The sequence below is a fragment of the Lissotriton vulgaris genome, chromosome 6, assembly GCF_964263255.1.
Source record: "Lissotriton vulgaris chromosome 6, aLisVul1.2, whole genome shotgun sequence".
Lineage (NCBI taxonomy): Eukaryota > Metazoa > Chordata > Amphibia > Caudata > Salamandridae > Lissotriton > Lissotriton vulgaris.
The window spans coordinates 194,303,977-194,317,752 of record NC_141694.1 but is presented as its reverse complement, the minus strand read 5'-3'; positions in this window follow the sequence as shown (position 1 = coordinate 194,317,752).

The following is a 13,776-nucleotide window of genomic DNA, read 5'->3' as shown; positions in this document are numbered from 1 at the left end:
GCAGTACATAGAGCTGGGGACCACTGAGCAAGAAATTATAATGCCAAATGAAGATATGCTCCGAAGTACTGGCACAGTTGATTTACTCCTGGGCATACCTTACCTTTTTGAACCAATAGCCACAAATCTTAAATCGTTTTCCCACTTGATGGGAAAGACAGGAAACACCAGATGCTATGTACAGTGAGGAGATTGACTGATGGACCAGTTGTCTAAACGTTGGTGAACAGGGCTTATCATCCTTGTGGGTGGCCCCACAAACTGCTACTTTGTGACAGTACCCAAAAATTTGGTATTGTTATGAAGGAATTTGCAACATGTGAACCTCATTCAACATATGTATATGCAGGAGATGTTCCTGTAGAGAGGTCAGGCTAGAAAAGAAAGTTGGTAGACTAAGATCTTATTCGTCTTTACAGTAACATGACGAATAAAAAGATCATGGGAACATTTGCTAATGGTGTAGTAAGAGTCAGTCGGCAATCACTGTAACAGGCAGGCAGACACAGACCCAACAGAATGCTCAGCTGAAATACAAGTGTATGCAGGAACCACAAATCTGAAGACCCGGCCCCCAGAGGAGCAGCTGGAAACAAATATTGAGATATTCTCAGAACAGCCACTTTAAAGGATGTTACTGTTGATATCAAAGTAAACCAATGAAATTGTCTCTCATGTTTTTCATCACACATCTACCTATTGCACCCCACGTATAACGTTATTTCCATTGAATTGTGACCTTGTATGTGAGTTGTGGCTCTAGATCTAGTCAATTTTACTGTATGTTTTTGTAAGTTTAGAAGTATCCGGCCCATTAGCGAAAAATATAGTGATTGTGATCACTACAGTGGCGAAAATGAGCCCTGGGTATTATGTGCTGTCTCAAAAAACCCTCAGCAGCCTTCATAAGAATTGTCATTCCTGCGTTTGCAATCAGCACATCGTTTGGGGATATTCAAGAACGAAGAAAAGGTCATCTTCTGACAAGCTGCATGTCGAATTCCTAACATTTTCAGTGAATTTGAGCATAGCTATTCCTCCCAGGGATGTTATGCATTTGGGATGGTTCTTTTGAGCCCCAGACAAGTATTTTTCATGCGGGAATCCTGATCCCCTTGCAAAAACCATGGATGCAGCCTGGGTGACTGAGAGAAAATCTCTGATATTATCACCCCCCTTGATAAGGAGAGATTTAGAAAAACAGCTTGAAAGGAAACTAAGCAGACAGATTGATGAATTTGTGGCTGAAGGATGACTGTTGACCAAGATGGCACAGCTGAGCTGCTTAATATTTTAGGTATGGCATGACGCCCACTTAAAAATGTTTATGATTTTTAATGGAACACTAGATATATTTTGGAAGATGTATAGAGAAAGATGGAGATGTATAGGCATAAGTGGAGGCGCTGGCCAAAATTTTAAAAAGTTCAAAGCTACTGGCTGAAAGTTCAGGATGAATCAAGGCTTGTTAGGGGTTCTCTGAGGATGTCATTTCAGGCAATACAAATAAAACTAATGGAACCATCAACAAAACCATCTGTTGCTCGCTGTAGCGCCCGGTTATCTACCACCAGATCTTTCATCGATTTGTGTGCCTGAATTATTCCATATTGTCGGACGGACGATCTTCTATAAAATATAAGAAAAGGCCATACACAGACATACAGTGGTGTTTTGCAGTATACACCTCACTGTAAAATCCAAGACTCCAGGGATAAGCTGTCCCTCAGATGTTCTACTGCATGTTTGTGAAAGGAAATCTGTCTTGCGGTCCTGCTTTTCTGCATTTCTTCAAAATCATCAGAGAGCATGCAGATTGACCAGATGTTTTCATATAATATATTTGTCTCCTGCAACTCGGGACTCTCAGCTGCTGTTCTTGGCTCTTTTTCCTGCGGTTGTTTCTAAGTAGCTGAGCAATGAAGTCACATTTTTTTATGATACCCTGGTTGAACTCCTTCAAAACTTAAAGAGTCTATCTGCTGACCATGCCACTTTTATGGCCTATAAATGATTTATGCACATAGACCATACTATTTCATTTGTTGTCTGCATGAAACTCATGTTGCCTTTATTTTTCTACAAAAATGTTGACATTTAGACAGAAAAGATTAGATTTTGACTTGAAGGAGGCAGGTTGTTCTGGAGGATAATCCCCTAGAGGTGCACTCACAACTTCTGAAAAAACCAAACCGCAAAAAAATGTAGTTTCAGTGTAGAGATTAAAAGGGGGAAATTTTCACAATTGACTTGGGCTACTTCTGAAATAATTAGACTACTTCTCATGAAGGCCTTCCAACCCTCAAGTGAACACTAAACGCACTGTTGCCGTGAAAATCTGCCCCTCCCCATCAATGAGCAAATTATTAGCCTTGTCGATGGTGGCAGCGTTGACAGCATATCCCTAACTCACAAGAACTTTGCAAAGATTTCTCTCAGTGAGGCTGTCCTTGATGGCCTTTTCATCAGAGATCCCAATTGCTAACAACATCCTTCTCAACAGTTAGGCCTCCCACCATTGACTGTCTTCGTCTCATCCCTATCAATGAACAGACCAACTGCATCAAAGTCTCCAGCATCATTTTCAACTACAAAATTCTTGTGGATTACTGTTCCATCATTGATGTTCCATTTAATGATAAAATTGGTCATTATACTTGCTTCATCAAGGGCATTACCATCATCAATGTCTTTGGTGACGTCTATTGTGTTTTCCTTGGTCTTTTCAGTCTCTACTTTCCACTGTACCTGTAGCCTTCCATCAAGTTCTCTCCCATCAAGGTCCCACTGAAGCTTTGGTACCGTTTGCAGCTCATTTCCCAGAAGAAAAGAGAAATAGATAAGAAAAAGAGAGAGGAACCTAGAATAATGTAACCCCTGATTTGTTATGTTATAGGAATGTATTGAGCGGACTTATACCTTCTGGTTTCTTGGTGCTATATTTAAAAAGATCAAACACATTTACAATTTCGTTCTTATGTGGAGAAGCAAGGCTTTTATGGCCCAGAAGAGGGCACCGCATGTTCCCCTTTAGATTGCTAATATCTGCACTATGCAGTACTCTGGTTATACTCTCCCTCTGCTCTCAAGGTGTCATGCCTTATAGGATGGAACAGGGCTATAGAGATTATTTGGCATCCTTAATAGGAAATTCTTTACGATTATTACGGTTAAGAAGTTCTCAGCCTTAAGTCATCCAATAATATTTGATGGTGCTTCAACTCAACACTACCATTAAACAGGTTACAAACAACATATTAAGGAAGAAATCATGACTAATCATTTTTTGTGACTTGGAAAACGCAGAAGTGTGTTTTCAATGATTTCAAGGACAAAACAAGAACATCAGTCAATGCCACACTGATATTAGATCACAAACTGCAGGAGGTGTTGCTTCTGAAGTATCCTGCATCTTCACCATTATATATTCAATGTACGGCGACGAGGTTTCAAGTGCCAGGTATTTCTTCTGTATGCCTGACTGCGCCATGAAACCGCTAGGTAAAAGCGCGCTTTATAAATGTTTTTAAATTCAAATTCAAATTCAAATTCTGACTGGCCAAAGGAAACCAAACTCCTTCTTAAACGTTGCTGCCTAATTTGGTCACATAAAATTGTGAATGAAATTTTAAAGTACCTTTCTTGGGTCAGTGGAACAAATTTTACGTTACTTCACCCAAAACTTGACGAACCAATTTACACACCAGCGACATGTTGCCCAGCAGGAAGATTTACTGTGAAGCTGCCCTGCCGCCATCCTATAAATAATCTGAAGGCCTATTGGATTTATTGGCCGGTCTCCATGAACGTGTACATCCTTCGCAAAGGGAACTTTTCTATTTTTATTGTTTCCCATTGAGACAGCATGTCCCGCTCTAAGATGTTTCTGATTGAAATAGTTTTTATTAGTATAATGTTCTTAACCAGGGTCTCCAAAGTCGGTTTTGGAGGGCCGGATCCATGACAGATATTTAAGATAACTATATTTATCTAAATGGGGATATGCTAAAAATCTGGAATGGATCCGGCCCTCCAGGACTGACTTTGGAGAGCCCTATTCTAAACCTTAAGGGCTTTTTGATGATAAATATAATTTATATATCCCTTGCTTTCCCATTCAATGGTTTTTACATTGATAACGGTCTGGCATTGTTGTCAGGTACTGCCAAAGACCTGAGATGGAGTCCAGTTTAACAAATGCCCTTTTCATGTATGAGCTAAGAAACTGGTTTTGGTTAAGGGATCATGCTCATTGATGTAGTATGCTCATGTACATAAAAGAATGTAGATCAATATCCAGTTAAGTGAAACTTGAATTTTATTCCAATAGAAAGATATCCCACGACTTGCGTCCAGCTCAACAGCATAACTAATGACATACATCGCTTCTGCATTGGAACACATTAGCAACACTCTAAGAACATATTGCTCAGTGAATTCCTTAAAGTCATATAGTATATTAACACCAGTAAATATATACATACTACACATCTTCCCCTTATCAGAAACTAAAGAAAACATAAGCAAAACAATATATACAAGCTAAAAAGAAAAAAAAAAACTAAATCATCATTAGACATCACTAAATAATTCAAACAAAACATAAAACTCAATTCATGACATAATCACGAAAACTAGTAGGTGGATTTCTCGACCTTGCTGTAGAACTAAATCTCCTATTACTCTCTCCTTCCCCTCTAAAAGGAGCAGCAGAAGGCAAAGTTGAACTGGACGGAGTCTGATCTGAATCCCCAGAGCCAACAGAAGAAAAAGTATTTGTAGTAGTTTGTGCATTCATTTCTTGACAAACAGGAACTGAATCGCTCTCAGCTACACTATACCAATCAGAATTAGAACAATCGGAAACCCTATCATCATGCTTATTCTGACAAATAATGTTAGCTTGCTTATCAGTAATTTTAATAAGGGCATTTTTGTTCCACCAACCCCGGTCTTGCAACAGAACAGCCATGCATGCCACCTTGACAGCTTGAACTGGTGATGAAAATCTAGATAACCCTTTAGCTACCTTAACCGGCTTCCTAATAATAACCCAATCACCAGGAAACAAAGGTTTTTCCATAACATGCATGCGTCGATCGTAGTTCTGTTTATAACATTCTTGTTTCTTAACCGCAAAATCTCTAACTTTCTTTATATCACCCTCCTTATGAGCAGAGTTTTCAATCAACCAAGAGGGATTAACCTTAGAAGTAAGAGTTTGGCCTCGCAATAACATAAAAGGTGATACCCCAGTTGTACTATGAGGAGTACAGTTATAATTCCAAATCTTTTGAAAAAGAAAAGATGAAATGTTCAAACCACCAGCAACAGCTGTTTGAACAGCTTCTTTTAACAAACGATTGGCCCGCTCCACTAGTCCATTAGAAGCAGAGGAACCAACAAATGCTTAATATCCAAATCTTTTAAGAACATTTCAACATCATTTGCAATAAAATGTGAACCATTATCTGTGATGATTTCATCAGGTGTACCCGCAGTATAAAATAACTTTTTCAAAAATAAAATTACCGACTTAGCATCAGCAGCTTTAACAAAAGAGAAATAAATCCACTTTGAAAAATAATCGATTGCAACAATTAAAAAATTTGTTTCAGAATTAAAAATAGAGAATGGACCAGAAAAATCCACACCTATTTTCTTCCAAGCTCTCGTGGGCCATTCTACAAGACAAAGCGGTGCACTAGAAGATTTCTAATGTTTGTCCAAACAAAGACACTGAGGACATTGATCAACATGAGTCTTAACATGACTATCGATTACCGGCCACCAATATGTCTGTTTGATCCTATTAACTGTAGCTGTAGTACCCGGATGACCATCATGGGCAAGAGAAATAATACAATATCTAATTCCACGCGGAGGAACAAATTTATCTTGCCGCATTAAAATATCATTTGAACAAGGTAATTCTGAAGCAACCTGAGCAAAATTCCTTTCCTCTTTAGGCAAACTCCTATCCGTAGGCCATCCTTGAATCACAAACTTCTTAACATTACTTAAACATGCATCCTCCAGAGATTTACTCCTCCAATCATCACGAGTAATGGCAAATTTCTCAATAACATCGTCAATAGAAAATACACACTCAAAATCTTCATCTACATTAACTGATTGATCATTTGGAAGAGGAATCCTTGACAGACAATCCGCCCTGACGTTTTTGCCTCCCGGAAGATATTTAATGTCAAAATTAAACTCTTGCAATCTTGCTTACAACCTGACCAGATGAGAAGAAGCTCTATTAGAAGAACTATCAGTTAACATATACATCAAGGGTTTATGATCTGTAAACAATTGAAATTTGGTACCCCAAATGTACATGTAAAACTTCTCTACGGACCAGGTGCAAGCCAAAGCTTCACGTTCAATTGTACTGTAATTTAATTCTGCTGAAGACAATGTGCGAGACGCAAATGCAATAGTGCACACCTCCCCTTTAATTATTTGACTAAGAACTGCTCCAAGTCCTCTAGAACTAGCATCAACAGTTATGATACATTGTACACCATACTTAAACGGTTTAATAGCAGGTGCCCTAAGAATTAAAGTCTTAACTGCATTAAATGCTTCATCTTGCTCAGAAGTCCACACAAATTTAATGTGTTTTTTCAGCAAATTTCTCAACAGTGGAACAATCATAGCATATCCTTTCACAAAACGAGCATAGTATTCACTCAAACCAAGAAATGCTCTCAATGAATCTTTATCTGAGGGAGCCGGAGCATTACTAATAGCACCCAACAACGATGCTTTCGGTCTGATACCTTCACAAGACAAATTATGTCCTAAGTAATCAACACTTTGAGCCAAAAAATTACATTTGGTCAAGTTCAAAGTAAAACCAACAGATTGTAAAGTACTTAAAACTCTCTCAATCAAAATATAATGCTGGTCTACTGTTTCGGAATGCACTAAAATGTCGTCTTGAAAAGCCTGAAATCCAGGACAATTATCAAAAATCTTATCCATTAATCTCGGAAAGATACTGGCAGCCGACGCCAAACCAAATGGAAGACGTTTATACATATAAACTCCAAATGGTGTGACAAATGTAGTCAAAGGTTGTGATTTCTCGGAAAGCGGAATCTGATGATACACTACTCGTAAATCAAAAGTTGAAAGAAATTTGCTTGAACCAACATTTGAGAGCATTTCATGAATTTTAGGCAAAGGGTGAACCTCAACCACAATATTACGATTTAAAACCCTCAAATCCGCACACAGACAGATCTCGCCAGAACTCTTCCGAGCTACTACTGCAGCCGAAACCCATTCTGATGATTCCACTGGGCATATGATATCTTGAGAACACAGTAGCTCAAGATGTTTCCTTAAATCCTCTTTAGCAGATAGAGGTACTGAACGTACTTTTTGAACAACTGGACATGCATTCGCTTTCAATTTTATAACATGTTCAAAATCTTTTACCAGACCAATTTTATCACTAAATACTGCTAAGTATTTTTCAAAAATTTGAGATAATACAGGATCCTGTGTTTTATAATCATCAACAGACAGAACAGGAAAATCACCTAAAACAACAGGTTCGGAATTTCCAGGTTTAAGCATAATACCTAAAGCAGCTTGATCACGCCAACCCAAAATATCTCTCCCATTCAATGCCACATACATTTTGGTGTTTATAACTCTCCCTTTAAAAGTTAATAGACTCAGGAAAATACCCTCTCATAATAATGTCATACTCCCCGAATGCTTTAGGATTAACATCTGTGGGAAGTAGATGAACATCAATTCCTAAAATATTAAATGTTTTCAAATCTAAAATAGTGATTGGCGAACCCGAGTCAGCCACAACATCGAGAGATTTAGTACCAATTAGCACACTGCAAATAGGTCTCTTAATTTTGCATGCACCAAGTGAATTAATATGAACAGATAAGGAAGCAACATTTAACGCATCACAAATTTCTTCCTCTGTGTAAACAAAATTAACTTTCGCTTTACTTTTTGCCACTCTACACATAGTAAAAAAATTACCTATCTTTTTACAATTATTGCAGCGTTTACCTTGTGCTGGACATTTAGGATTGTTACCTAGGTGATATTTCGACCCACACCTGTAACAACAAAAATTAGATTTATTTTCAACCACATTTTTCTTCTCTTTGGGGCGAGTGCTAACAATATTAACATCACTTTCGTTTAAATCATCTCTAGAAACACACATAACCGTGTTACTTTGTACCTTAGTATTCGAACTACTATTAGAAGATTCAGCCAAAATCTTTGAGGAAGTGACTGAACATTCAATACTCTTAGCTATAACCATAACTTCATCAAGACTAGGATTTTTACAAGTTAAAATTCTTTCTTGAATCTTTTTGTTAAAGCAGTTAAAAACTAGTTGATCACGAAGAGCTGTGTCTAAATAATTTCCAAAGTCACATTTGACTGCAAGAACACGGAAGGTTGCCAGATAAGCCTCAATTGACTCTTCAGATAATTGGTTTTTTTTAAAGAAAACATGACGTTCAACCATAATAGATGGTTCGACCTTATATTGCTTTCCTAAACGAGCTAGTGCTTCTTCATATACATTCCAAGAGTCATCAGAAGAAGAGTTTTCCACAACTGGCAAACTATCAAACAATTGCTGTCCAGCATCACCCAGATGATTGAACAAAATTGCTTTCTTGAGAGATGCAGAATACTCCAAAGCGTCTATAGCCTCCAAATAGTTAACAAAAACTCTAAGCCACTTGTTCCAGGGTGTTTGAGGCTTTCCAGGTACTTTAAGAAAACAAGGAGGTGCTAGAATACTGTTGTTTGAATTATCCAATTCCCCCCAAAAAATATCAAATCCAATTGACCCAAGTCAGAGTTTGACAAAAAAAATATATATTTTTTTAAATAATGAATAAATACCCAACTATTGAAAATCTTGTTGAATCTTGCAGACGATCAAGTGAAACTGTGAGGTTTCCAGAATTCTGTTAAAAAAACGAGAGATCGTCGATAAACAATAAAAGAATTCCAGCGTTTCAATGTTATCCAATGTAAGTCTCCCCAATTCTCTAAAATGGCCGCCGAAAATGTGATGACCTCACACGCTTTCCTTTCAGCGTGAACAACGCTTCTCTCTATGACCTCACACGCTTTCCATTCAGCGTGACGTGCAGCTTGCCATCAGCGTGCAGATGAGTAAAGAAGCACGGGGAAGGCTCGTGAACAGAACGAAAGCTCAACGTGAATGTCAACAAGCAAGAACGGTGAGTCAGCCGTTGGTATATCATCCACAAACAAGGAAATTAACCATCCGATTTTAAAAGTCATAAGTACTCACAGTTCTTCGAAAAATTGCCGATTTCCTTGAATACAATTTTCGTTTAATCCACGAAATTAAAAGTTCGTTGGTCGGTGGGATCTGATAATAAATTCACAAAATTCCATCTTCTTGAAAAAAAAATATGAGCATTAAAAATAAAATTGTCGCCAAAATATGTAGTATGCTCATGTACATAAAAGAACGTAGATCAATATCCAGTTAAGTAAAACTTGAAGTTTATTCCAATAGAAAGATGTCCCACGACTTGCTTCCAGCTCAACAGCATAACTAATGACATACATCGCTTCTGCATTGGAACACATTAGCAACACTCTAAGAACATATTGCTCAGTGAATTCCTTAAAGTCATATAGCATATTAACACCAGTAAATATATACATACTACAATTGCTCACACAGACAAGCATATAAGCCGTATTTCGAAAGTCAGTAATATACACAGGTGATGGCCCTTGCTGCAAAATATCTACAGAAAGGGATTGCAGCAGACCCAAAAGTCCTTGGATCTGCTACAATCTTGCATCTGTTTGATTGTTGTGGGAAATATGCACCCCAAAATGCCACTTCTACAAATAGCAGATTCCATCTGCTTTGTTCTTCATGTTTTGGCTACTTCTATAATGGATGTGCCCCACAATTCTGTCTAATTTGACATATTTAATTATTTAAATGAGCCACACAAACACATCCTAAGCAAACTTTCCTGTTTAGGTTATTGTAAAACAAAAGAGTGTAGTAATTTGTAGTTTCAACATAAATAGACTTGGATTTGATTTTATGACCCCTTACTAGCATCGGTTTGACATTTGGAGATCTCATGTGCTTCCATATTGTAAGAATCTGGGGTTGTTGTTTGACAAGGGTTTGAGTTTTGGTCAAGCAGCAACCAAAAATCATTGTCAGGGTGAAGCATAAGTCAACCCTATATTACCCTGTGCTCAACCCTCTGGTAGCTTGATACTGAGCAGCCATGCTTAACTTAGAAACAATGTGTAAAGTATTTGTGTGATACTTCAAACAGTATTAAAGTGAAAAATCTCACAAAAAGAGGATCCCACACCAAATTAGAAAATAGAATAATTTCTAATAAAGAAAATAAGGCCAAAACAACATAAATTCAATTAGCAGAGCTGGATATATGCAAGACTAAAAGATTTTAGTGAAAATAGCACCAAAAAGCACAAAGCGCCAATTGTGGCTAACTGGTCCCATCGGACCGGGACAAAGTAAAAAGCTCAGGCCGACAGCAATAGAGTGTGGGCCAGTTACAGGGACCCAGTTAGGCCTGCTAGACAAAGTACCTTAAATACTGGTTTGCAGAGTGTTGCAAGAGTCTGTCGTCATTGAGACTACCAGCATCACCCAGATGATTGAACAAAATTGCTTTCTTGCGAGATGCAGAATACTCCAAAGCGTCTATAGCCTCCAAATAGTTAACAAAAACTCTAAGCCACTTGTGCCAGGGTGTTTGAGGCTTTCCAGGTACTTTAAGAAAACAAGGAGGTGCTAGAATACTGTTGTTTGAATTATCCAATTCCCCCCCAAAAAATATCAAATCCAATTGACCCAAGTCAGAGTTTGACAAAAAAAAATATATATTTTTTTTAAATAATGAATAAATACCCAACTATTGAAAATCTTGTTGAATCTTGCAGACGATCAAGTGAAACTGTGAGGTTTCCAGAATGCTGTTAAAAAAACGAGAGATCGTTGAAAAACAATAAAAGAATTCCAGCGTTTCAATGTTATCCAATGTAAGTCTCCCCAATTCTCTAAAATGGCCGCCGAAAATGTGATGACCTCACACGCTTTCCTTTCAGCGTGAACAACGCTTCTCTCTATGACCTGAGGAATGAGGAATGTGAGGGCCTACACCGGGAATTTGTTGCACAGCAGTCACAGTTCCAATGAGACGGCAACCTACTATGCAATGTAGGTCTTTGGAATTGGGACAATCCATGCAGCAGACTGGGGTGGCATCACTTGGCAGGGTAGAGTCACAGATGGCAGATTCCAGGTGTCAGGGTTGAAGTTGTTGGAGCCTTCTGTCCTTGAGGCTCAAGCCAGGAGGCTAACCAACTAGCTCTTGAAGTCACTCTGCTGTCCTGGGTTCAACATATGCAGGTATAGTCCTTCTCACCCATGCAAGAGGGCAGAAGGCAGCATGTCAGCACGGCAAGGCAGTAGAGCGGCAGTTCTTTAAGCAGCACAGTAGTCCTTCTTTGCAGAGTATCCACCAGTCCAGAAGTGTACTGAAAAGTTGGTAGCTACGGTCCAGTATTTGTACCCAGGTGTACCTTTGAAGTGGGGAGGAGTTTCTAGAGGCATGCCTTTGAAGTGCACAGGTGCCCTGCCTTTGTTCCAGACTAACTAAAGAGGTATTCAGCCCTCTGTCTGGAGGCATGACACAGTCTATTTAAGTGTATGTGGGGCTGGGCCCAACTACTCCCTCCCATCCTGCCAGTGATGGCCCATCCAGGCACACCTAAGTTCCCTATTGTGTGGGGCTTTCTAGGAGGAATGCACAATTCTCACTGTCAACTACACCCAGTTATGTGACCCAGAGATCGGCTGCAGGTACCAAATGGCTAAAGCAGGAAAATCCCAAATTTCTAAAAGTGAAAAATGAATTTAAGAATTTTTCACTACCAGGACATGTAAAACTAAAAAGTGCATGTCACACTTTTCAAATACACTGCACATTGCGCTCCGGGCTGTCCTGGGCCTGGCCTAGGGTTGATTTACATGTATTCAAAATGAAGCTTTGGTTTTGCTAGTTCGTACTGGCGGTTTAAAACTGTGCACACAGGCGGCAATGGAAGACCTGAGACATGTTTAACGTGTTACTTAAGTGGATGGTACAATCTGTGCTGCAGTCTCTCTAGTGCAAAAACAACAGTTGATGGACTGAATGCAGATCAATGTCATGTATTCACCCCAGTACAGAGCTCTGGGCCTAAATCCATCGTTTTTTTGCTCACCATGCCATTCCAGTTTGAACCCAGCCATATGCAAATCAGTCTTGAAGCTGTGCCTCGTGGGAACAGTCCAGCCCAAACTGCCAAGCCAGGTCCTCCCTGGACTTGAAACAAGCATCCTAGGACCAGTTTTGGGGTTTCACCCCTCTTCGGCCAGGATAGCTTGATTCCAGTGGCATGGAGAGCACGAGAACCACGACTGGGCATACCTGTCCCACTCGGGTGACAAATGCAAAAACAACAGTTGATGGACAGAATGCAGAACAATGTCATACATTCACCCCAGTACAGAGATCTGAGCCTAAATCCATCGTTTTTTTGCTCACCATGCCATTTCAGTTTGAACACTCCGTTCATCATCCCCTTTGGTTTTGCTTTGTTCACCCTAAGTTGACAGGGTGTGCCCAGACATGGGTCCCTGGCTCACTTTGCAACTGGAATCAAGCTAGCCTGACTGATGACGACTGATTAACCAGAAACCGGTGCCAGGATGCTTGTTTCCGGTTCAGGGAAGACATGGCTTGGCAGTTCGGGCTGGACAGTTCCCATGAGGCACAGGGTCAGACTGATTTGCATTTTCTCATGTCTGAACTGGGGTGCTGGAGTGAGCTAAAGAATGATGATGGATTAAACCCAGATCAGTTGACTGGGGGTGAGTGCTTGCATTGTTCAACACTCCGTCCATCATCCCCTTTGGTTTTGAAGTCTCTATCAGCATTTAATTTACAGGCCCTGGGCACATGTAGCGCCGCTTTACTAGGGACTTACAAGTATATTAAATATGCCAATTGGGTATAAGCCAATTCTACCATGTTTTAAGGAGAGCGCACAGACACTGGTTAGCAGAGTCCAAAAAGCCAACATAAACAAGCTCAGCAAAGATAGAAGCAGGAAGGCAAACATCTGAGGATGACCCTGCAGAGCATAACCCCCCTCCAAGTAAAAGCCAGGGTAGACTAATCAATACCTTGATGGGCTTTCCTTCCTAGGGGTTAGACCATGGACGAAGCCTCTGCAGAAGCACTTGCCAGTTCTACGCCTCTCTGATCTCAGTTGGATCCCTCTGTCTATACTCTACTGAGCCACTGAACTGACCCATGGGGAATCCTTCTCCTCACTTGTGGACCCCCATCTGTGAAGTACCTAACCTTAACTTGCCCACAGCTGCATCTCAGTAGGCACACTGTACCACCCTGGCCAACAAAGTGATGTGACCCATTCCACCCCTTGGATCAGACTTCTGTCCCCAACCAAAGGAAAACTCTGCCCATAAGGAGAGTAACCAACACAGCCCATTGAAGGCTGTCAGTGTTAAGAGCCAGGTCCCAGACCATCCTGGGTTCCCTGACCTCTGAGGTTTTTAAGAGTTGGGCCAGTAGCCCTGGGTGTTAGGCCCGCTACTTCCACTCTTTAGTATCCTGATGTTATGGATTGCCTCTCCCTTGTTTTCCTGTCCCTGGCTGCTCA